This window comes from Erythranthe guttata, chromosome 8, assembly GCF_056151865.1.
Source record: "Erythranthe guttata isolate IM_541 chromosome 8, IM_541, whole genome shotgun sequence".
NCBI lineage: Eukaryota > Viridiplantae > Streptophyta > Magnoliopsida > Lamiales > Phrymaceae > Erythranthe > Erythranthe guttata.
In genome coordinates, this window is record NC_142540.1 from 22,494,635 (window position 1) to 22,522,042 (window position 27,408).

At 33.5% G+C, this 27,408-nt stretch overlaps 3 long non-coding RNA genes across 3 annotated transcripts; all 3 read right to left on the reverse strand.

Moving 5' to 3' along the window:
* Positions 1-13,431: 13,431 nt before the first annotated feature.
* Positions 13,432-14,668, reverse strand: LOC148768842 (uncharacterized). The gene is made up of 3 exons (XR_016032923.1): positions 14,522-14,668; positions 13,788-13,848; positions 13,432-13,662 (listed from the first exon to the last, which is right to left on the reverse strand). It is a non-coding gene; the product is annotated as an uncharacterized LOC148768842 (long non-coding RNA).
* A 2,653-nt stretch (positions 14,669-17,321) lies between these two features.
* Positions 17,322-18,591, reverse strand: LOC148768843 (uncharacterized). Its single transcript, XR_016033273.1, has 3 exons — positions 18,433-18,591; positions 17,699-17,759; positions 17,322-17,573 (listed from the first exon to the last, which is right to left on the reverse strand). It is a non-coding gene; the product is annotated as an uncharacterized LOC148768843 (long non-coding RNA).
* Positions 18,592-20,543: 1,952 nt separating this feature from the next.
* Positions 20,544-22,521, reverse strand: LOC148768844 (uncharacterized). The gene is made up of 4 exons (XR_016033274.1): positions 22,412-22,521; positions 21,675-21,735; positions 21,486-21,549; positions 20,544-20,997 (listed from the first exon to the last, which is right to left on the reverse strand). It is a non-coding gene; the product is annotated as an uncharacterized LOC148768844 (long non-coding RNA).
* Positions 22,522-27,408: the final 4,887 nt, after the last annotated feature.

Below are 27,408 nucleotides of genomic sequence, written 5' to 3' on the forward strand. Positions count from 1 at the left end.
GTTCCCCTAACTCCAACATTTATTGGGTTATAACTATACAAAACACCTATTTCCTTAGATGCTTTTGGAGAAATCGGCTGAGTATGGGATTGTGACCCTATAGGTGCCTCATTGTTGTGAGTCAATTTTGTTTTCTTCGATGTTACTTTGATGTGCTGCATTGAAGCATCTTTGGGTATTACACTCACACCATCCCCCAAATCGTCCACTTGGTTTTCCGCCATATTGACTATTGACTACAGGGGTAACAACAGTAGGTCTGTTTAAGATAATTTTTTGAACATTTTGCTCCTTGAAGCTATTGTGTAATCCAACAGTTCGGTGAATTGGTATTATCCAAATTTGGATTTCTTAGTTTTCTACATAACCCAATCATATGCCACAACAAACCATAGTTAGTGCAATATGCATAGTTCCCTTCTAATTCAATCTTCTACCACCAGCCATTTTCTTTCGTGGTTCCTACCCATGTCCGTGATGGTAAGGGTTTTGATACATCAATTTCAATGTACATTCTTGCGAACATAGGATTTGTGGGTACCAATGTTTGATCATCAATTCGGAGCACAGTACCCGTCGACGATCCAATTCTTTGTAGGCGAGACGAATTAAAATAAGGAAGAGGCGGTATCTTTTCCAATTTCAAAATCAAGATGCCATATGAAGAGGCGGTATAGGATTTTATTTATAGAGTGAGAGTTGTACGATAAGGCCTTCTTCGTATCTTCACACGTCCCATATAAATGGTGACGTGCCTTGGATCCAGCAAACCCACAACTTGAGCCGAATCTAGTCTCCATTCAACCTCAATATAATTACGGATCTCTTGGTGACTAGGATGCCCAGACGAGAACTTCATAAAAAGTATTTGTTGGGGGCTAAATACCTAACACGCAAGTGCACGTATCGCAAGCAAACAAGTAGTAAAAGTGGACTCGTGAGAGTTGGATGTCGATCCCACAGTGAATACTCAAATTATCTAATCCTAAGTACCAAATTCTAACAATTATGATTTTTATCCAGCCTACGCAAAGTTGTCAAATAAAATCAATTAAACAATTAAACTAATTATGAAAGCAATTAAACACGAGAAAATATCAATAAAAACGGACCTAGAATTTTATCTTCCCCCTATGCAAGAATTGCTCACCCAAAACCCCTCAATTATGAAATACATGATTCATGATTATTAACCCGAGACACTAATTTACTCATAACCCGCTGTCGCGTGTATTATGAGTCTATTATTCATAAACGGTTCACTATATGTCTATGCAAACAAATTATGAATAAAGCATTAACAAACAAGTCTCGTAAATGGCTACCTAAGGTGATATCTGTGTGTCTACGACACCACATGCAATTGACACACTCATTCGGTGAAAACTACTCGAAGGTTCTTCTACTTACCGTCTAATTATCGAAATAGCTTTGTCGAGTCAATCCCAATAATCACAGATAAAGCACATAAATTGATCAAGTTCATGCACTAACAATCATATCAAGTAGAAGAAATAATCATAAAATCATAATTGCATAATCTCAAGAAAACGGGTTCACCATCCCCACATAGGGTTCCAACAAAATCCTAGATTAAAAACTTAGCTACGGATGTTCTCTACGGAAACCATAATAAAAATATAAAACGAAATAGATTAAGAAAAGATAGGTGAAAGAAGAATTGTGATGAAGATTTGTCAATTCTCCGTCTTCGATTCTTCGTTCTCTCGCTCCTCTCGCTCCAAGGTTGTGTCCAAAGTTTTTTGATTCGCGCTTGGTTTGGGCTTAAATAGATGTTCCAACTTGGTAGATGATTCTAGGTTTTCTTGTGTGCTTAAAAGTCCAAAATTGTCTCCAGCGTGATTTGGCACGGCCGCGCGAAAATTAGTGCAATTCTCGCACGGCCGCGCGAGAATCGCCGAAACCTTCTGCCCAATTTCTGCATTTGGCACGGCCGTCCCATTTTTAGGTGTAAATTTGGGACGGCCGTCCCGTGCCAATTTCTTCAGATTTTTGATTAATTCACTTTTGGCCCATATTTTCTTCAAAATTGCAGTTTTGACCCCAAACTTTTCCAATTCTTCTATTTATACCTAAAATACAATAAATCAACTTTTTAAGCACCAATTATCGTTAAATCACACAAAAAACTCAAATAAAAAGGTACGATAAAGTATAAAAATATATACTTAACAGTATTCTCACATGGTTTATTGAGTTGATCAATCTCCACAGAGGTAACAAAATATCAGGAGCGTTTTTAATAACCAAATGAGGTCTACGAACCATCGGGACAGGGGCCAAGCGAGGTCTGAGGGACGACCGTTTCGATGCGACCATGGAAGAGAAGGAGGGTTTTGTTTGGCCATCGATAGCGAAAGGACTATTACTATGCTTAACATGGAGGACATCCGTTGGTTGCATGCCGACGAAGAAGAAGGTGGCTGATGATTAGGGTTTTCAAAGTAGTAGAGAGAAGAGAGCGTTTTAATAGATCTACTATCGGGAAAGGGAGCACTGCTTTTAGTAATCAACCTCCATTAATATTCAAGAATTAGAGAGAAAAGAAGTTTTATAATATAGTATCTTTGTGATACCCCACATTCTCGAAACCATAATCCCAAATGAAATCTCCGCAAACCAAAAATCCTTACGTAAGAATTGTTAGGAATTTTAACTACATCACTAAATTAATTGCTTGATGTGCTCTATTTGCTAGGATTAATTATTAATGTAGAACTGTTAGGAATTTTAACTACATCACTAAATTATTAAAGTAATTTATTAATTACGTAAGAATTGTTAGGAATTTTAACTACACCACTAAATTATTAAAGTAATTTATTAATTATGTGTGAAATTTTAGTAAGTGCTTTTATGATTAGTATATATATAATACTAATATATGCATATAATAATACATAAATACATGCATAACACACACACATATATATATATATATATATATATATATATATATATATATATATATATATATATATATATATATATATATATATATGTGTGTGTGTGTGTGTTGGGTTTTGTGTGTGTGAGAGAGGAAGAATTACTGTTTTTATTAATTAGAAAATAAATTAAGAAAATGTGCATGCTTGTACACTTGGCAAAGAGTGAGGATTTACACTAATTCTATACTCAAGCATGCTAAGTATCCCAAATAACACTGTTCCATCTTCATCATTTTACACCTCCATACCCATTTGTCCTCTCTTCTCCATTTCCACCGAAACACCACCACCTCCATCGGCCACTACCTCATTTTCTCCAAGAAAAAATAGAGAAATTCAAGATGCAAATCCCCTATATAAGCTTCACTCTTGAATATGCTAAAAACACCATAAAAACACTTGCCCTCTTACGGGAGAGAAAAACTCTATTCAACTTGATATCAAATCTCTCTCATTCTCCATTCAACTAACTTGTTTTGGTTTTGGAGCAACCTCCTGGAAGAGGTAACACTTTGTTTAGAGCTTCTAAAAAACCTTGTTTTCTTTTGAAATTTTTTCCTCTTGGCCAACACCCCTTTCTTTACGGTATTAGTTAAGAAATCTTGAATTTCTTGCTTCAACTAAAAAGTATCATAGTATGGAAAAGATTTCAAAATTATCTAAAAGATTTCTTCACTTTTCGAAACTTAGGGTTTTTTGTGTAAAAAACCGAAACCTTTGTGCAAATTTTGCAATTTCGTACATAATACCGAAAAAGAAAGCGGTGTTGGACAAGAGGATGTCCAATCCATGTTATAATCTGTGAATCTAAGTATTTTTGTTGTTGAAGATTTAAATATTTCGGATTTTTTTGGAATATTGGCAAAAGAAAATGAGTTTTTGGGATTTTTGCTGTTGCATGTGTAAATCTATGAATCTTAAGGGCTAATCAGCTATTTCTCCAAAATTTCAGCTTGAACAATATTTGAAACTTCAAATCTCAGTAGATAGCAAGTGCAATTTCGTTTATTTGACATTTGGTCATGGTTTGGAATTAGTATTTTGTAAAAAACATTTTTTGGCTAAAATACTACTTGCATAGTATTTTAATTTTTAAAAATACGATTTTTGGAGAAACTGCAGAACTGTTTTTGAATCTCAGTACTAAGTCAGTTAAGAGTCTTAAAATAAAATTTGTGATTTTTGGGAAGTCATTTGCTATTAATTCAAAATATTATTTGTGCATATGTAACAAAAGAAGTCTTTATGCTCTAATCATTGTGCTTTGAGATTCTTGACAAATTGATTATGAAAATATGGAATTTATTGATTAACTCTGCAGTTGAAGGGGCAGTAAGAATTTTGTTGGCAATAATTAATAAATAAAATTGGGAGAAATACAATTAATGAGTGAATATAGATGATATGAGTTTAAGAGGATGATTAGAGTGATTAAATGCTCTTTGTTAATGATGTTGTTGGGGGCTGCATGGCATATATATGTGTGTGTGTGTATATATATGGTTTTATTTTAAAGTTAGGAAAGATAGATGGAATGCGTGGGTTGGATGAGTCGGGATACGGAGGGCTGGTTTCCCAACCATAGATAGTATAGTAAACGGGGTGGTTTGATTCCACCAAAAGAACGGGCTCAGTATAATATGCTTATCATTCAAGTAAAGAAGTTAATTATTCACGGATCCGGACAACAGAAAATGTTTTCATTCATGCATTTGCACGAAGGGGTAATTTGGTAATTTTCGGTATTAGAGTGAATTACGTGCTAATCTTAATTAAGTGTCCTTATGTGTTCGTTTCCAGACGTATGATAAAGTGTGATGCTTATGTGTATATACATATATAAATATGTAAAACCTATTTTAAATCCCCGTTATTCATTCTTTTTTCTTACTAGGGTTAATAGCTCATATAGATACTTTTTAATTGCACGTAGTAGTAGAAAACCCTCGCCGGAATGGACCGAGAAGTGGGTCGGAGTCTTGCCCAAATGTTTTTGACGTTCGTACGGGGGAACTTATAAATTATCCTAGTAATATTTTGGTGATGTAATCTAAGGACAAATTCAAATATCCGTTCTTACAAATTACCGTATTTCATCGTTAGAGAAAATGAACTCTTATATCGGTATGTTAAGTGTATATTTTTACACTTTATCGTACCTTTTTATTTGAGCGTTTGGCGTGTTTTAATGATAATTGGTGCTTAAAAAGTTGATTTATTGTATTTTAGGTACAAATTGAAGAATTGGAAAAGTATGGGGTCAAAACTGCAATTTTGGAGAAAATATGGGCCAAAAGTGAAAAAAAAATTCTAAAGATTTAAATCTCGGACCCCCGTCCCTGTTTTAGTTCAAATTGTGGGACCCCCGTCCGAGACTCCGAAGTTGCGCAGTAAAGGAATTTTAATTGCACAAGCAAACTGCCTTCTTCCCCAAGTTCTTCACCCTATATAAGACCAACCCAAGCACACAATTGGGGATATCTTTTTACGAAATTTTACACCACAAAACGCGAGGAACGAAGATCAACGAAGACTCAAGCATAGTTTTTCTTATTTAATTTATTTATTTTATTTTCTTTATCATAAGAATCACGAGTAGCTAAGTCTTTATTTCTAGGATTTTATTTGGAACCCTATGTGGGATTTATGAACCCAATTCTATGATTTTATGCAAGTTTTAATTCCGGATTATTTCTTCTACTTGTTTTATTAAGTGCATGAACTTGATCAACTTATGTGCTTTTATGTTATTGTTAATCGCATGAATCGGATGATCGGGTTAATAATTAGAACTGTGGTAGAAGAGCCTTTGTGGTATTAACATAGGAATATAGTTAATCTCTTAGGTAGCCATTATTGAGATTTGTGCTTAATGCTGTGTTCTAGAATTAATTGCATAGGAATATAGTAATTGAATCTAGAGTATTAGAATCGTAATACACGCGGAAGCGGGTTATGATTATTTTAGCATCTCAGGTTAGTAATCCGGGTTAATTGCTTGCATAATTGAAGGAATTGGGGGAATAATAATCACATAGGGGGAAGAATAAAATCCTAGGCTCGTTTTATCTAATTAAATCTTCGTTTTAATTGCTTTCTTGTTTTTGTCTTTTTAATTGCTTTAGTTTATTAATCATCTTTCGACTGTGTAGGGTGGGCTTGATAACAATTGGTAGAATTTAGCGTCTAGGGTTAGATAATTAAATATTCTCTGTGGGATCGATACTTGGACTTAAAAATCCACTTTATTACTTGTACGATACGTGCACTTGCGTGTAGGTTTTCGACCAACACGGTACATGCCTCATTTTGAAACTTTAATATAATTGGTCCGTTTATTTTAGTAACTCTTATTCTTGCTCACCAAATTGTTTTCCAAAAACTCAGATTTTCACTTGAACCTCTTTCAAATAGTAATACGGCTTCCTTAACAATGTGTAGCACTTTTTTTTTTTTTTTTCATTTCAAGTATCATTTTATGCGAATGTGACTTGAGTTCAACCGAGTACCGTTTGATCCCGAGATCGAGCTCACTTTTTGAGCGGCTAGGAGACTTCATCGAGAGAACATTACGATGGAGGGCGATGAACGAAAGGACGCAAAAGGATATTTGCTCGATGCATATGGAAATTGAATTTAAGACCAAACCACACTACTTTCACTACCGCTAGTTGGAGAAAATAGGGCATTGCAGGACTACATAGTCCCAACTCTTGACGGATTTCGCCCAAGCATCCAATATCCATTCATTGAAGCTCATAACTTGGAGATCAAGCAAGGGCTTTTAACGATGCTCCAAAATAATGGGTTTTTAGTGGTTTAGCAAGTGATGATCCTCATTTTCACTTCATAAAATTTTTGGATACCTGTAATTCGCATCTTCGAAACGGTGTTTCCCAAAAAGCACTCCAGTTACTTATTTTTAAATGCAAATTGCAAGGAAAATGTCGCCAATAGTTGATGTCCCAAGGTCCTCACATCATCTCCTCAACTCCTACAACTCTTTATGAAAACTTACAACTCACCATAAAAGGATGAAAAAATGCGAAGGGATATTCACAATGTCGTGCAAGAGTAAGGAGAAGTATTATTCGAGGCTTGGGAGAGATTTAAGATGCTTTTGAGACAGTACCCAACTCACAAAGTTGAACAATGGCGGCAAATCCACATCTTCTATTAAGGGATCAATGAGAATGTGAGAACCGTCCTAAATACAACATCGGGAGGTAATGTTACGAGTCAATCTATTAATGATGCATTTATTTAGTTGGGTCAAATTGCTCTGAACAGGTTCGCCAAGACAAGAGAAAGGAAGATCAATGGAGCCAAGAAAGTTCCCAGAGTTTTGGAACTAGACGCACTCACAACCTTTAAAGCTCAAGTGGTCCAAATTGCTCAACGACACCAACTCTATATAAATCACATCAAGGCAAACCCACCATAACAAGTCTATGCAATGCAGGTACCAGATGTATCCCTATGCTGCGAAATTTAGCAGGCAATCATTACTCAAACCAATACCAACAAGGGACGGAATCGCGCAACTATGTCAACAATGCACCTCGCCAATTCCAAAATCAAGGATGGAGACCACAATGCCATTATACAGGCAATCAACAATGCGAAGGATTCCAAAGACCTCTAGTAGAATATCAACAGCGAGCCCCTCAACAACAAGTCTATCGAGGAAACAATCCAATTCAAACTCCGATATGAAGTAAATATTGGCCCGATGTCTATATCTCTTCAATTAGCCGACCATTCGTCAGTTTACCCAAAAGGTATTTTAGAAGATGTGGTAGTGAAAGTTGATATTTTTTTTTCTTTCTGTTGATTTTTTTATTCTTGATATGGATGAGGACGGGGAGATATCTATGATTTTGGGGAAACCACTTTTGGCTACCTCTCAGACTATCATTGATTGTGCTAGTGGTGATCTTACTATGGTTGTGTATGATGATTAGATTTAATGTTTTTACTGTAATTAAGCGTCTGCATGATTCCAATGAATGTTTTCGATTCCTTTTTTCTCTTGAAAATTGTGATTATATACTCTTGGACTCTTTGGAAACATCTTTGGTTGCAGGAGATAGTTGTGGAGACCAGAGAGTGGAAGATCAAGTTTGTTGGTTGGAATCCGCTGAAAATCTTCTAAGAACAAAATTTGAGAGTTTGGATATCACCACTCTTACTACGCCCATGGAAACATAGTTGGAGGAGCCACTAGATCTTGAGAATTGCCACCACATTTGAAATATGCCTAACTTGGTGAGAACGAGACTTTACCTGTGATTATTTTTGATTCTCTCTCTAATTTGCAAGAACAAAGGCTCTTGGATGTGCTTCGTGAGCACAAGTTCGCGCTCGGATGGACAATTGTGGATATCAAGGGAATAAGTCCTTCGTTTTGCATTCACAAAATCATCACGAACATGTGCCATCGGCAGAGAAACAAAAGAGGCTTAACCCCATCATGAAAGAAGTAGTAAAGAAAGAAATTCTCAAGTGGCTCTATGCTTGTACTATTTATCCTATTTCTTATAATGCATGGGTAAGTCCGGTTCAAGGTGTTACTAAGAAAGGGGTATGACGGTCATTCGGAATGCACATAATGAATTAATTGCCTCTAAGATCACAACGGGGTGGAGAATTTGCAACGATTAACATAAATCAAATGTTTCCTGTATTGATCAAATGTTTGATATGTTGGCAGGTAAAGAGTAAAATTACTTTTTAGATGGGTATTCGGGGTATAATCAAATGTAATAGCACCGGATGATCAACAAAAAACCACATTCATATGTTCGTATGGCACCTTTGCATTTAGAAGCATGCCCATTGGTTTATGTAATGCACAAGCTAGTTTCACGATGGCTATTTTCACCGATGTGGTGGAAACGACCTAGATGTGTTCGTGAATGATTTTTCTATATTATGTCATACGTTTGACACTTGTCTTTGCATGCTACCTAAGATTTTGCGCAGGTGTGAAGAGATCAACTTGGTGCTATATTGGGAAAAGTGCCACTTCATGGTAAACGAAGGAATTGTGCTTGGGCATAAGGTGTTTCGAGAAGGCTTGGAGGTTAATAATGAAAAAGATGAAACAATTGAACAACTTCACCACCAATCTCGTTCAAAGGGATCCGGAGCTTTCTAGGACATGCGGGCTTTTATCGACTATTCATTAAAGATTTCTCCAAAATCACCAAGCCATTGTGCAACCTACTCAAGCAGGAGACATAATTCAATTTTGATGGTGAGTGTCTCCAAGATTTCAATGAGCTTAAGAAAAGGTTAGTATCGGCTCTTATTATTTGTCGGCCCAATTGGGATGAATCATTTGAGCTCATGTGTGATGCTATTAATTATGGCATTGGTACCGTTCTTGGTCAAAGGGAAGATAAATTTTTTTTGTTCAATTTATTATGCTAGTAAAAAATTTAACGATGCGGAGTTGAATTATACCACAAAAAAAGAGTTATTAGCGGTTGTCTTTGCCTTTGAGAAGTTTAGGTTGTGTTTACAGATCATTCGGATCTTAAATATTTGTTTGAGAAAAAGATGAAAACCTTGGCTTATTAGATGGATTTTTATGTTGCAAGAATTTTACATAGAAATTCGTGATCGAAAGGGTAGTGAAAATCAAATAGCCGATCACTTGTCTAGGCTTGAGAATGAAGTGAATGAAAAATACTAATTTTGCATTAACGAAAGTTTTCCAAATGAACAATTGCTTGCTGTTGATAAAGAAGTACCTCGGTTTTCCGATTATGAGAATTATTTAGTTTGCCAAGTACTTCCACCTGATCATCATTTCATCAACAGAGGATTTCTTTTGCAATTTTACTTTTGGGAAAAGCTGTTTCTTTTTAGATGGTGTAGTGATTTATTTGTAGGGAGATGTGTTCTGGAGAGTGTTCTGGAGAGCGAGCGAAGTGATATACTATTCGTTGCCATGGCTCACATTCTGGAGGAAATTATGTAGGCTAGAGGACAACACGAAAGGTTCTCCAATAAGGTTTTTATTGGCCCACTCTTTTTAAAGATTCGCAAAAATTTGCTATTAGTTGTGATGGGTGCCAACGAACGGGCCATATTTTGGCACAACACCAACTCCCATTTAACCAATACATCTTTAGTGGCCGTAGATTACGTTTCTAAGTGGGTGGAAACGGTTGCCACACCTACTAATGATTCGTCAATAGTGTGCACTTTCTTGAAAAACAAATACTCACTAGGTTTAGAGCACTACAGTTGCTTATTAGCGATGGAGGTTCGCACTTTGTCAACAAGCAATTCGAAAACTTGATGGGCATATATGAAGTTAAGCATAAGATGGCCTTAGCATATCTTCCCCAAACGAATGAGCAAGCTGTGGTTACAATTCGTGAAATCAAAAATATATTAGAGAAGATGGTTGGCCCAACGAGGAAAGATTGGTCGAAGAAATTGGATGACGAATTGTGGGCCTATAGAACGGCATACATAACTCTGTTAGGAATGACTCCTTATCGTGCGGTGTTTTGAAAAGCGTGCCATTTTCCATTGTAGTTGGAGCATTGTCGTATTGGGCGTTGAAGAAATTGAATTTTGACTACAAGGAATGCAACGAAAAATGCATATTGCAACTCAATGAGCTAGACGAGAAAAGAGAACAATCATGCGAGAGTAATTGTTTTACAAAGACCAAGTCAAATAGTGGCACGACAACAGTATCTTGAAACGTAGTTTTCAAAAAGGGCAAGCAGTGCTATTGTTTAATTCACGCTTGTAGTTGTTTTTCTGAAAGCTCAAATCAAGGTGGCCGGGGCCATTCATCGTCCAAGAAGTTTTCCCGCATGAATAAATTGAGATAAAGGACCGTAAATCGGATCATACATTGAAAGTAAACGAGAGCCGATTAAAACATTACTTGGAAAATAGCGACGAACGCCAAGTGGATTTGATCACTTTTTGCTTGAAATAAAAGAACAAAATCCAGCTGAAGACTATAAACTTAGCGCTTTTCGGGAGGCAACATGAGTTTCTATCGTTTTTGTTCGTATATTTCTTTATTTTATTTTTCTTAGGAATTTTATGAGCATGCAATCTAACAATTTTCTAATATTTTTTATTTTCAGGTTGAAATTTGAAGCATATAAGCCCAGACGGCTGTCAGGCAATGAAGAGAATACATTAAAAAAAAATGTTAAATACATTTGTATTCTTACTCAGCCTAATGGCCATGCGTTATTATTGCATACCGAAAAATTAATTATCCTATTAAATGTTATTTTTAATTAATAATTTTAGGAGATTTTGTTGTATTTGATTTCGATTCTTTGTAGTGGCGTCGATGGTAAGGGCTGGAGAAGGAAAAAATGAATAATCTTTTTCTTGGTACTTAAGGTAATATTCGCATTTGATGCACGTGAAAAAGTAACCTAATAGTAAAATATGAGAGGTAAGATGTGTCGTTACGAAACATGAAACATGAATTTCTCTTGCTTTTTCTATTTCAAATTAATTATGTATTTAGAAAATATAAAAATCATGTTATTATCATTTGTAAACTATGTGGTTGGACAATATGAACATGAATTTCTCTTACTTTTTACTACACGATATAATGTTTATCTTTGTAAAATCCAATAATTTTCGAAAGCATGAATATCTAAACAATAGGCATCCCGATCTTAAGTAGTTTTAATGCAAAGGTTATTCAGTTCGACCCCTTGAATAAAATTTGGCTAGTCGTCATGTAAACAGTATGTTCCATGCCTCAACAAGTTTCCGTGGATCTTGTAGTACGCCCTCCTTCCGAAGTTGACTATGTTTGCTGACTTTAATGGGCCAAATATCTGGACAGTCATCATATAAATCCAGGCCTGAAGCAATTGCAATGGATTTTATGGTGCTCCCTATTTCCAAATATTTATTTTTGTTTGTCGAGTTCAAGGGTTGGATGCATCCAAACCTAAAGAACTTTCTATACATTTTATGGTGCGCCTCCATCCAAAGTTTATTTTATTTTTCTACTTGAACGGTCAAAAATCTGGACAGACGTCAAATAGGCGGTATGCATCCAGGCCTGAAGTAATTTCCATTGATTTTTTCGTGCGGTCCCCATCCAATGTTTATGTTTTTTTCCAACTTGAAGGGGCTATAATCAGGATTGTCATCACCTATGCAGTATGCATCATGGTCTGAAGCCGTTTCCATGGATTTTATGGTGGGCCCTCTATTCAAGGTTTATCCATATGTAGTTACATCCCGGGCTAAACACTCTAGACAAATCATCTTGTTCTATTTGGTCGGTATCAATATTGCCAAAATCTAAACCAAATAGACTAGTTACAACATCTAATCAAGAAACATAGGTGATGTGACTGATATAGCAAATATGAAGAACAAGAGAGAAGCTACTATAGCTAGAAAAAAAACAATGGACAACCTAAGAGACTGAAGCGAATAGTTTCTACCTATATAGACCATAAAATATATAATGTTGCGCCTCATTCGGCTACGGCTAGCATCTAGGCTAGCGGCTTGCGCCTCGGACTAAAGGAATGGCAACCAACTTTTTACACCTAGCAATCTTGATAACAATACTCAATATAATTGAATGAGTTATATGGAGAAATTAGGTGTAGTTAGTTTCAATGCAAGAAGTACGATACTGAGAATTCAATCACACTTCACCAAATGTCAAAGTTGATTAAATCCATTAAAAATAAGCGACACAAGGCTCCAATACGTAATAGACTCCTCCAAACCCCCCAACGCCGTCCTACAACATCCATGTGGTAGGATTCAACGCAAACCATCGGATCTATAATCAATTTTTCATATATCCAAAGGATTTACTTAAGTCACAAGCGAAATTATAATGTTTCTTTAGTTGGTCATGTCATATTAGGGATAACAAATTGGAGTCCTTGGATCCAGATTCAAAGAGGAATATTACAAATATTCTTGGAATAAATTCCTATTTTTGACAAAGAAGGATATGATTTTTTTATTTTTTTCGTATTAGTCATAAGAATAAGAAGGTCTATTTTACGAAGAGAGCAATGTTTGTAAATTATCACATTTTCTATTCGATTCTACCCTTTTGTGGAATGCCTCAACGAAGCTGAGTTGGACCTTCTACAAGAATAAATTCTTCAAGATACTCCGATAGAAATACTTGCCATACTTCATCAATTGGTCAACGGCAAAAGACAAAGAGTTTTCATAAAAAAAAATTTGAAATAGTATTGACCTTGTAACCATAATGCGAGAAAAAAATTAACTAGTCAAAGTTCCATATAAGTGAGATTGGTTCTACCCTTGTGAGCACAATTTATATATATATATATATATATATATATATATATATATATATATATATATATATATATATATATATATATATATATATATATATACTTCTAGATATGCTTATTTGGTACACCTCTTTCATCATTCAACAATAAAATAAAAATAAAATCGAAAGTTCATTAACTCAAATCATAATTGACTTCTACATCGTAAAAAACAAGGAAAATAGTGCATCAAAAATAAATTAAGTTTTGTTCATAAATAACTTGTACCAAACACGATTTATACTTTCCAAAGAGAGTTGCTCAAGAAGATTCGTTTTACCATTGTTGCGTCGCTCACGAGAACACTGTTAAGATGTTCATGCTGCCTCCACCCTCCGGTAAAACTTCATTGGTTAGTCAATAACAAAAGAAACATGAGAGGAAATTTATAAACTTCGTTTATCGTGATACATATTTTGAGAAACATTGTGCGAGAAAAAAGTTAACTTTGTTAGAAAATATTTCCTACCATTATGCCGCTGACGTTACGAATATTGTTCGAAATGCTTCTCTGATGAATCTACATCTCTCTGTCAACAACAAAATAAAAAGAAAAGAGATAGTTAGTAAACTTTGATCATATCTAACTTTATAACAACAACTACCAAAGAAATGTTCATTTGGCATGTGGTTACATAGTTACACGGAGAAATCGAAATGGTTATATTCAAAAATAATCTTACGGTAGAAAATAAGGTAAAATAGTAATATATCTTAATCCTCCAATTAAATATAGGATTAATCAAACATTCAGTAAAAAAAAAACAAAAATTACAAAATTCAGATACCGAGATCTAGTTAAATCTCAGCACCCCCAAAACAAAGTAACATCGTTTTAAAGGTTGCAAAAAGAAAAAGAAGCTTAATGCGACGCAGATATGAATCAACGATCTTTTTTTTTATCAGTCAAAGAGATAAATACAAAATATCTTAACGTATATAAATGTTTGATTAAAAAAAAGGATATGAATTAGAGTCTAGTGTACATAAATGTTTGATTCATAAAAATCCGAATCAATGCAAATCAATGCAGTACGAAAAACATAAATTTGCCATACAAACCAAACATGGAGAACAAAGAATATCTTAAATTTGTTTCTCAAAATTAAACCTATCATCTCTAGAACAATAAATTTTATACTCAAATCAACTTTGCATGCAATCTAATCGAAAAAAACTTTATTTTGGAACTAGGGAAAATACCTTTGCGGCGGAGGTTCGGGAGGCGGCCTCTGGCATTGGAGATCTTTGAATGAATCCATTGATGTCAGCATTTTGGGCACTATGACGGCGTAGAGACGGAGAGATTTTTTTTAGTTGTTTTTTCTTTATATATAGTGAGAGTGGCGTAGTAACCTAGGAATGTGGCGGTACATTAAGAGAAATGCAAAGCCCACTGGGCTTGTATTTGTGATTTGGATTTGTGTGTCAGTAACCCAAGTATTATCTTATTGTAAAATTGATTTTGAAATAACAAATGCAAATTGTATTGTTTTCTTAATATATTTTTTTAATATTGTTTTTAAATGGCACAAGGTATCTAATCAACGGATTGTAAAGCAAATATAAGTAGATGGGATACACCATCCTTAAGTACTCCTTGTTTAACAAAACTTAATTATGAGACTCCGGTTAGCTGATTTATACAATATTGACATATTTAATATATGTATATTTATCTTCAAAAAATATTCAAATTGGACGCATATCAACTATCTCAAACTATAAGGGTGAACCGTGTACACAAATTTATTGTACAATAAAAAAAAATGTTAAATACATTTGTATTCTTACTCAGCCTAATGGCCATGTGTTATTCTTACATACCGAAAAATTAATTATCCTATTAAATGTTAGTTTTAATTAATAATTTTAGGAGATCTTGTTGTATTTGATTTTGATTCTTTCTAGTGGCGTCGATGGTAAGGGCTGGAGAAGGAAAAAAGAATAACTTTTTTCTTGGTACATAAGGTAATATTTGCATTTGATGCACGTGAAAAAGTAACCTAATAGTAAAATATGAGAGGTAAGATGCGCGGTTAGGAAACATGAAACATGAATTTCTCTTACTTTCTCTATTTTAAATTAATTATGTATTTAGAAAATATAAAAATCATGTTATTATCATTTGTAAACTATGTGCTTGGACACCATGAACATGAATTTCTCTTACTTTTTACAACACGATATAATGTTTCTCTTAGTAAAATCCAATAATTTTCGAAAGAATGAATATCTAAACAATAGGCATCCCGATCTTAAGTAGTTTTAATGCAAATTTTATTCAGTTCGACCCCTTGAATAAAATTTGGCTAGTCGTCATGTAAACAGTATGTTCCATGCCTCAACAAGTTTCTGTGGATCTTGTAGTATGCCCTCCTTCCGAAGTTGACTATGTTTGCTGACTTTAATGGGCCAAATATCTGGAGAGTCATCATATGCATCCAGGCCTGAAGCAATTGCAATGGATTTTATGGTGCTCCCTACTTCCAAATATTTATTTTTGTTTGTCGAGTTCAAGGGTTGGATGCATCCAGACCTAAAGAATTTTCTATACATTTTGTGGTGCGCCTCCATCCAAAGTTTATTTTATTTTTCTACTTGAACGGTCAAAAATCTGGACCGACGTCAAATAGGCGTTATGCATCCAGGCCTGAAGTAATTTCCATGGATTTTTTCGTGCGGTCCGCATCTAATGTTTATGTTTTTTTCCTACTTCAAGGGGCTATAAATCTGGACTGTCATCACCTATGCAGTATGCATCCAGGCCTGAAGTCGTTTCCATGGATTTATGGTGCGCCCTCTATCCAAGGTTTATCCATATGTAGTTACATCCCGGGCTAAATACTCTTGACAAATCATCTTGTTCTATTTGGTCGGTATCAATGCCAAAATCTAAACCAAATAGACTAGTTACAACATCTAATCAAGAAACATAGGTGATGTGACTGATATAGCAAATATGAAGAACAAGAGAGAAGCTACTATAGCTAGAAAAAAAACAATGGACAACCAAAGAGACTGAAGCGAATAGTTTCTACCTATATAGACCATAAAATATATAATGTTGCGCCTCATTCGGCTACCACTAGCATCTAGGCTAGCGGCTTGCGCCTCGGGCTAAAGGAATGGCAACCAACTTTTTGCACCTAGCAATCTTGATAACAACACTCAATATAATTGAATGAGTTATATGGAGAAACTAGGTGTAGTTAGTTTCAATGCAAGAAGACTATCAGCGAAGTACGATACTGAGAATTCAATCACACTTAACCAAATGTCAAAGTTGATTAAATCCAATAAAAATAAGCGACACAAGGCTCCAATACGTAATAGACTCCTCCAAAGCCCCCAACGCCATCCTACAACATCCATGTGGTAGGATTCAACGCAAACCATCGGATATATAATCAATTTTGCATATTTCCAATGGATTTACTTAAGTCACAAGCAAAATTAGAATGTTTCTTTAGTTGGCCATGTCATATTAGGGATAAAAATTGGAGTCCTTGGATTCATATTCAAAGAGGGATATTACAAATATTCTTGGAATAAATTCCTATTTTTTAAAAAGAAGGATGTGATTTTTTTATTTTTTTCGTATTAGTCATTAGAATAAGAAGGTCTATTTTACGAAGAGAGCAATGTTTGTAAATTATCACATTTTCTATTCGATTCTACTCTTTTGTGGAATGCCTCAAGGAAGCTGAGTTGGACCTTTTACAAGAATAAATTCTTAAAGATGCTCCGATAGCAATACTTGCCATACTTCATCAATTGGTCAACGGCAAAAGACACATGAGAGAGTTTTCATAAACATTTTTTTTAATTAGTATTGACCTTGTAACCATAATGCGAGAAAAAAATTAACTAGTCAAAGTTCCATATAAGTGAGATTGGTTCTACCCTTGTGAGCACAATTTATATATATATATATATATATATATATATATATATATATATATATATATATACTTCTAGATATGCTTATTTGGTACACCTCTTTAATCATTCAACAATAAAATAAAAATAAAATCGAAAGTTCATTAACTCAAATCATAATTGACTTCTACATCGTAAAAAACATGGAAAATAGTGCATCAAAAATAAATTAAGTTTTGTTCATAAATAACTTGTACCAAACACGATTTATACTTTCCAAAGAGAGTTGCTCAGGAAGATTCGTTTTACCATTGTTGCGTCGCTCACGAGAACACTGTTAAGATGTTCATGCTGCCTCCACCCTCCGGTAAAACTTCATTGGTTAGTCAATAACAAAAGGAACATGAGAGGAAATTCATAAACTTCGTTTATCGTGATACATATTTTGAAAAACATTGTGCGAGAAAAAAGTTAACTTTGTTAGAAAATATTTCTTACAATTATGCCGCTGACGTTACGAATATTGTTCGAAATGATTCTCTGATGAATCTACATCTCTCTATCAACAACAAAATAAAAAGAAAAGAGATAGTTAGTAAACTTTGATCATATCTAACTTTATAACAACAACTATCAAAGAAATGTTCATTTGGCATGTGGTTACATAGTTACACGGAGAAATCAAAATGGTTATATTCAAAAATAATCTTATGGTAAAGAATAAGGTAAAATAGTAATATATCTTAATCCTCCAATTAAATATAGGATTAAACAAACATTCAGTAAAAAAAAACAAAAATTACAAAATTCAGATAGCGAGATCTAGTTAAATCTCAGCACCCCCAAAACAAAGTAATATCGTTTTAAAGGTTTCAAAGAGAAAAAGAAGCTTAATGCGACGCAGATCTGAATCATAGATCTTTTTTTTTTATGAATCAAAGAGAGAAATACAAAATTTCTTAATGTATAGAAATGTTTGATTAAAAAAAAGGATATGAATCAAAGTCTAGTGTACATAAATGTTTGATTCATAAAAATCTGAATCAATGCAAATCAATGCAGTACGAAAAACATAAATTTGCCATACAAACCAAACATGGAGAACAAAGAATATCTTAAATTTGTTTCTCCAAATTAAACCTATCATATCTAGAACAATAAATCTTATACTCAAATCAACTTTGCATGCAATCTAATCGAAAAAAACTTTATTTTGGAATTAGGGAAAATACCTTTGCGGCGGAGGTTCGGGAGGCGGCCTCTGGCATTGGAGATCTTTGAATGAACCCATTGATGTCAGCATTTTGGGCACTATGTCGGCGTAGAGACGGAGAGATTTTTTTTAGTCGTTTTTTCTTTATATATAGTGAGAGCGGCGTAGTAACCTAGGAATGTGGCGGTACATTAAGAGAAATGCAAAGCCCACTGGGCTTGTATTTGTAATTTGGATTTGTGTGTCAGTAACCCAAGTATTATCTTATTGTAAAATTGATTTTGAAATAACAAATACAAATTGTATTGTTTTCTTAATATTTTTTTTAATATTGTTTTTAAATGGCACAAGGTATCTAATTAACGGATTGTAAAGCAAGTATAAGTAGATGGGATACACCATTCTTAAGTACTCCTTGTTTAACAAAACTGAATTATGAGACTCCGGTTAGCTGATTTATCCAATACTAACATATTTAATATATGTATATTTATCTTCAAAAATATTCAAATTGGACGCATATAAACTATCTCAAACTATAAGGGTGAACCGTGTACACAAATTTATTGTACAATCAAAAAGAATGTTAAATACATTTGTATTCTTACTCAGCCTAATGGCCATGCGTTATTATTACATACCGAAAAATTAATTACCCTATTAAATTTTAGTTTTAATTAATAATTTTAGGAGATCTTGTTGTATTTGATTTCGATTCTCTGTAGTGGCGTCGATGGTAAGGGATGGAAAAGGAAAAATGAATAATCTTTTTCTTGGTACATAAGGTAATATTCGCATTTGATGCACGTGAAAAAGTAACCCAATAGTAAAATATGAGAAGTAAGATGTGTGGTTAGGAAACATGAAACATGAATTTCTCTTGCTTTTTCTATTTCAAATTAATTATGTATTTAGAAAATATAAAAATCATAGTATTATCATTTGTAAACTATGTGGTTGGACAACATGAACATGAATTTCTCTTACTTTTTACTACACGATATAATGTTTCTCTTAGTAAAATCCAATAATTTTCGAAAGAATGAATATCTAAACAATAGGCATCCCGATCTTAAGTAGTTTTAATGCAAAGTTTATTCAGTTCGACCCCTTGAATAAAATTTGGCTAGTCGTCATGTAAACAGTATGTTCCGTGCCTCAACGAGTTTCCGTGGATCTTGTAGTACGCCCTCCTTCCGAAGTTGACTATGTTTACTGACTTTAATGGGCCAAATATCTGGACAGTCATCATATGCATCCAAGCCTGAAGCAATTGCGATGGATTTTATGGTGCTCCATATTTCCAAATATTTATTTTTGTTTGTCGAGTTCAAGGGTTGGATGCATCCAGACCTAAAGAATTTTCTATACATTTTGTGGTGCGCCTCCTTCCAAAGTTTATTTTATTTTTCTACTCGAACGGTCAAAACTCTAGACATACGTCAAATAGGCGGTATGCATCCAGGCCTGAAGTAATTTCCATGGATTTTTTGGTGCGGTCCCCATCCAATGTTTATGTTTTTTTCCAACTTGAAGGGGCTATAAATCTGGACTGTCATCACCTATGCAGTATGCATCCAGGCCTGAAGCCGTTTCCATGGATTTTATGGTGCGCCCTCTATCCAAGGTTTATCCATATGTAGTTACATCCTGGGCTAAACACTCGAGACAAATCATCTTGTTCTATTTGGTCGGTATCAATGCCAAAATCTAAACCAAATAGACTAGTTACAATATCTAATCAAGAAACATTGGTGATGTGACTGATATAGCAAATATGAAGAACAAGAGAGAAGCTACTATAGCTAGAAAAAAAACAATGGACAACCAAAGAGACTGAAGCGAATAATTTCTACCTATATAGACCATAAAATATATAATGTTGCGCCTCATTCGGCTACCGCTAGCATCTTGGCTAGCGGCTTGCGCCTCGGACTAAAGAAATGGCAACCAACTTTTTGCACCTAGCAATCTTGATAACAACACTCAATATAATTGAATGAGTTATATAGAGAAACTAGGTGTAGTTAGTTTCAATGCAAGAAGACTATCAAAGAAGTACGATACTGAGAATTCAATCACACTTCACCAAATGTCAAAGTTGATTAAATCCAATAAAAATAAGCGACACAAGGCTCCAATACGTAATAGACTCCTCCAAACCCCCCAACGCCATCCTACAACATCCATGTGGTAGGATTCAACGCAAACCATCGGATATATAATCAATTTTGCATATGTCCAATGGATTTACTTAAGTCACAAGCGAAATTATAATGTTTCTTTAGTTGGCCATGTCATATTAGGGATAACAAATTGGAGTCCTTGGATCCAGATTCAAAGAGGGATATTACAATTGTTCTTGGAATAAATTCCTATTTTTGAAAAAGAATGATATGATTTTTTTATTTTTTTCGTATTAGTCATAAGAATAAAAAGGTCTATTTTACGAAGAGATCAATGTTTGTAAATTATCACATTTTCTATTCGATTCTACCCTTTTGTGGAATGCCTCAAGGAAGCTGAGTTGGACCTTCTACAAGAATTAATTCTTCAAGATGCTCCGATAGCAATACTTGCCATACTTCATCAATTGGTCAACGGCAAAAGACACATGAGAGAGTTTTCATAAACGTTTTTTGAATTAGTATTGACCTTGTAACCATAATGCGAGAAAAAAATTAACTAGTCAAAGTTCCATATAAGTGAGATTGGTTCTACCCTTGTGAGCACAATTTATATATATATATATATATATATATATATATATATATATATATATATATATATATATATATATATATATATATATATATATATATATATATATATATATATATATATATATATATATACTTCTAGATATGCTTATTTGGTACACCTCTTTCATCATTCAACAATAAAATAAGAATAAAATCGAAAGTTCATTAACTCAAATCATAATTGACTTCTACATCGTACAAAACAAGGAAAATAGTTCATCATAAATAAATTAAGTTTTGTTCATAAATAACTTGTACCAAACATGATTTATACTTTCCAAAGAGAGTTGCTCAAGAAGATTCGTTTTACCATTGTTGCGTCGCTCACGAGAACACTGTTAAGATGTTCATGCTGCCTCTACCCTCCGGTAAAACTTCATTGGTTAGTCAATAACAAAAGAAACATGAGAGGAAATTCATAAACTTCGTTTATCGTGATACATATTTTGAGAAACATTGTGCGAGAAAAAAGTTAACTTTGTTAGAAAATATTTCTTACCATTATGCCGCTGACGTTACGAATATTGTTCGAAATGCATCTCTGATGAATCTACATCTCTCTATCAACAACAAAATAAAAAGAAAAGAGATAGTTAGTAAACTTTGATCATATCTAACTTTATAACAACAACTACCAAAGAAATGTTCATTTGGCATGTGGTTACATAGTTACACGGAGAAATCGAAATGGTTATATTCAAAAATAATCTTACTGTAAAAAATAAGGTAAAATAGTAATATATCTTAATCCTCCAATTAAATATAGGATTAAACAAACATTCAGTAAAAAAAAACCAAAATTACAAATTCAGATACCGAGATCTAGTTAAATCTCAGCACCCCCAAAACAAAGTAATATCGTTTTAAAGGTTTCAAAGAGAAAAAGAAGCGTAATGCGACGCAGATCTGAATCAACGATCTTTTTTTTTTTTTATGAATCAAAGAGAGAAATACAAAATATCTTAACGTATATAAATGTTTGATTAAAAAAAAAGGATATGAATCAAAGTCTAGTGTACATAAATGTTTGATTCATAAAAATCTGAATCAATGCAAATCAATGCAGTACGAAAAACATAAATTTGCCATACAAACCAAACATGGAGAACAAAGAATATCTTAAATTTGTTTCTCCAAATTAAACCTATCATCTCTAGAACAATAAATTTTATACTCAAATCAACTTTGCATGCAATCTAATCGAAAAAAACTTTATTTTGGAATTAGGGAAAATACCTTTGCGGCGGAGGTTCGTGAGGCGGCCTCTGGCATTGGAGATCTTTGAATGAATCCATTGATTTCAGCATTTTGGGCACTATATCGGCGTAGAGACGGAGAGATTTTTTATAGTCGTTTTTTCTTAATATATAGTGAGAGTGTCGTAGTAACCTAGGAATGTGGCGGTACATTAAGAGAAATGCAAAGCCCACTGGGCTTGTATTTGTGATTTGGATTTGTGTGTCAATAACCCAAGTATTATCTTATTGTAAAATTGATTTTGAAATAACAAATGCGATTTGTATTGTTTTCTTAATATTTTTTTTTAATATTATTTTTAAATGGCACAAGGTATCTAATTAACGGATTCTAAAGCAAATATAAGTAGATGAGATACACCATCCTTAAGTACTCCTTGTTTAACAAAACTGAATTATGAGACTCCGGTTAGCTGATTTATCCAACACTAACATATTTAATATATGTATATTTATCTTCGAAAAATATTCAAATTGGACGGACGCATATAAACTATCTCAAACTATAAGGGTGAACCGTCTACACAAATTTATTGTACAATCAAAAAAAATGTTAAATACATTTGTATTCTTACTCAGCCTAATGGCCATGCGTTATTATTACATACCGAAAAATTAATTATCCTATTAAATGTTATTTTTAATTAATAATTTTAGGAGATCTTGTTGTATTTGATTTCGATTCTTTGTAGTGGCGTCGATGGTAATGGATGGATAAGGAAAAATGAATAATCTTTTTCTTGGTACATAAGGTAATATTCGCATTTGATGCACGTGAAAAAGTAACCTAATAGTAAAATATGAGAAGTAAGATGTGTGGTTACGAAACATGAAACATGAATTTCTCTTGCTTTTTCTATTTCAAATTAATTATGTATTTAGAAAATATAAAAATCATGTTATTATCATTTGTAAACTATGTGGTTGGACAACATGAACATGAATTTCTCTTACTTTTTACTACACGATATAATGTTTCTCTTAGTAAAATCCAATAATTTTTGAAAGAATGAATATCTAAACAATAGGCATCCCGATCTTAAGTAGTTTTAATGCAAAGTTTATTCAGTTCGACCCCTTGAATAAAATTTGGCTAGTCGTCATGTAAACAGTATGTTCCATGCCTCAACCAGTTTCCGTGGCTCTTGTAGTACGCCCTCCTTCCGAAGTTGACTATGTTTGCTGACTTTAATGGGCCAAATATCTGGACAGTCATCATATGCATCCAGGCCTGAAGCAATTACAATGGATTTTATGGTACTCCCTATTTCCAAATGTTTATTTTTGTTTGTCGAGTTCAAGGGTTGGATGCATCCAGACCTAAAGAATTTTCTATACATTTTGTGGTGCGCCTCCATCCAGAGTTTATTTTATTTTTCTACTTGAACGGTCAAAAATCTGGACAGGTGTTAAATAGGCGGTATGCATCCATGCCTGAAGTAATTTCCATGGATTTTTTGGTGCGGTCCCCATCCAATGTTTATATTTTTTTCCTACTTGAAGAGGATATAATTCTGGACTGTCATCACCTATGCAGTATGCATCATGGTCTGAAGCCGTTTCCATGGATTTTATGGTGGGCCCTCTATCCAAGGTTTATCCATATGTAGTTACATCCAGGGCTAAACACTCTAGACAAATCATCCAGTTCTATTTGGTCGGTATCAATGCCAAAATCTAAACCAAATAGACTAGTTACAACATCTAATCAAAAAACATAGGTGATGTGACTGATATAGAAAATATGAAGAACAAGAGAGAAGCTACTATAGCTAGAAAAAAAACAATGGACAACCAAAGAAACTGAAGCGAATAGTTTCTACCTATATAGACCATAAAATATATAATGTTGCACCTCATTCGGCTACCGATAGCATCTAGGCTAGCGACTTGCGCCTCGGACTAAAGGAATGGCAACCAACTTTTTGCACCTAGCAATCTTGATAACAACACTCAATATAATTGAATGGGTTATATGGAGAAACTAGGTGTAGTTAGTTTCAATCCAAGATGACTATCAGAGAAGTACGATACTGAGTATTCAATCACACTTCACCAAATGTCAAAGTTGATTAAATCCAATAAAAATAAGCGACATTAGGCTCCAATACGTAATAGACTCCTCCAAACCACCCAACGCCATCCTACAACATCCATGTGGTAGGATTCAACTCAAACCATCGGATATATAATCAATTTTGCATATGTCCAATGGATTTACTTAAGTCACAAGCGAAATTATAATGTTTCTTTAGTTGGCCATGTCATATTAGGGATAACAAATTGGAGTCCTTGGATCCATATTCAAAGAGGGATATTACAAATATTCTTGGAATAAATTCCTATTTTTTAAAAAGAAGGATGTGATTTTTTTATTTTTTTCGTATTAGTCATAAGAATAAGAAGGTCTATTTTACAAAGAGAGCAATGTTTGTAAATTATCACATTTTCTATTCGATTCTACCCTTTTGTGGAATGCCTCAAGGAAGCTGAGTTGGACCTTCTACTAGAATAAATTCTTCAAGATGCTCCGATAGCATTACTTGCCATACTTCATCAATTGGTCAACGGCAAAAGACACATGAGAGAGTTTTCATAAACTTTTTTTTGAATTAGTATTGACCTTGTAACCATAATGCGAGAAAAAAATTAACTAGTCAAAGTTCCATATAAGTGAGATTGGTTCTACCCTTGTGAGCACAATTTATATATATATATATATATATATATATATATATATATATATATATATATATATATATATATATATATATATATATATATATATATATATATATATATATATATATATATATATATATATATATATATATATATATATATATATATATATATATATATATATATACTTCTAGATATGCTTATTTGGTACACCTCTTTCATCATTCAACAATAAAATAAATATAAAATCGAAAGTTCATTAACTCAAATCATAAATAACTTCTACAGTTGTAATAAACAGGGGAAATAATGCATTAAAAACAAATTACGTTTTGTTCATAAATAACTTGTACCAAAAATGATTTATAGTTTCCAAAGAGAGTTGCTCAAGAAGATTCGTTTTACCATTGTTGTGTTGCTCAAGAGAACAATGTTAAGATGTTCCTGCTCCCTCCACCCTCTAGTAAAACTTCATTGGTTATTCAAACAAAAGAAACATGAGAGGAAATTCATAAACTTCGTTTATCATGAAACATATTTTTTACAAACATAGTGCGATAAAAAAGTTAACATTGTTAGAAAATATTTCTCACCATTATGCCGCTGACGTTACGAATATTGTCCGAAATGGTACTCAGATGCATCTACATCTACATCTCTGTGTCAACAACAAAATAAAAAGAAAAAAGATAGTTAGTAAATTGTGATCATAATTAACTTTATAACAAAAATTACTCTACATTTAATGGTCAAAGAAATGCTCATTTCGCATGTGGTTACACAAATACACGGAGAAATCGAAATACTTGTATTCAAAAATAATCTTAGGGTAAAAAATAAGGTAAAATAGTTTCCAATTAAATAGAGGATTAAACATTCAGTAAATAGAAAACTAAAATTACAAATTTCAGATACCGAGATCTAATTAAATCTCAGCACCACCAAAAAAAGGCAACATGAATTTAATGGTTTACGAGGAGAAAAAACAGCTTAATGCGATCAAGATCTGAATCAACGATATTTTTTTTATGAATCAAAGAGAGAAATAAAAAACAGTTTAACGTTTATAAGTGTTTGATTAAAAAAGGATCTAAATCAAAGTCTAATGTACATAAATGTTTGATTGATAAAAAATCTGAATCAATGCATGCCGAAAAACATAAATTTGCCACATAAACCTAACATTGAGAACAGAGAATATCTGAAATTTGTTTCTCCAAATTAAACCTAACATCTCTAGAATAATAAATTTTTAAACTCAAATCAACTTCGCATGCAATCTAATCGAAAAAACTTTATTTTGGAATGAGCTATAGATTATCTCGCCCATTGGAGACAGGTTCTTTTGTCAACATATACTAAATTGAAATTTTTTATCTTGCCAGTTTGTCAATGGTAAGGGTTGAAGAAGGAAAAATGAATAATCTTTTTCTTGGCACATAAGGTAATATCCGCATTTAATGCACGTGAAAATGTAACCTAATAGTAAAATATGAGAGGTAAGATGTGTGGTTAGGCTACATGAAACATGAATTTTTCTTACTTTTTCTATTTCAAATTAATTATGTATTTAGAAAATATATAAATCATGTTATTATCATTTGTAAACTATGTGAATGGGCAACATGAAACATGAATTTCTCTTACTTTTTACTACACAATCTAATATTTCTCTTAGTATAATCCAATAATTTTCTAAAGAATGAATATCTAGACAATAGGCATCCCGATCTAAAGTAGTTTTAATGCAAAGTTTATTCAGTTTGACCCCTTGAATAAAATTTGGCTAGTCGTCATGTAAACGGTATGTTCCATGGCTCAACAAGTTTCCGTAGATCTTGTAGTACGCTCTCCTTCCGAAGTTGACTATGTTTGCTGACTTAAATGGGCCAAATATCTGGACAGTCATCATATGCATCCAGGCCTGAAGCAATTGCAATGGATTTTATGATGCTCCCTCCTTCCAAAGTTTATTTTTGTTTGTCGAGTTCAAGGGTTGCATGCATCCAGACCTAAATACTTTTCCGTATATTTTGTGGTGCGCCTCCATGATTTATGATTTTTATTATATAGTAACATGTAGGCAATTATAAGTTATGTGGGGATTATATGCTTGTATGTGTATGTATATCAGTGTGCCAATTTAAATTTAAAGCAAAATTTGTTACTTGTTTAACTTTTTTTTTCTTTTTCGCATGTCTTGGTGTTTGAACTACTATGTAGTAAGTTTTTGCGGAGAGGACTTTGTGTTCGTCATTCAAAACAAGTCATTCTCGTCTTTAAGCTATAAAATAC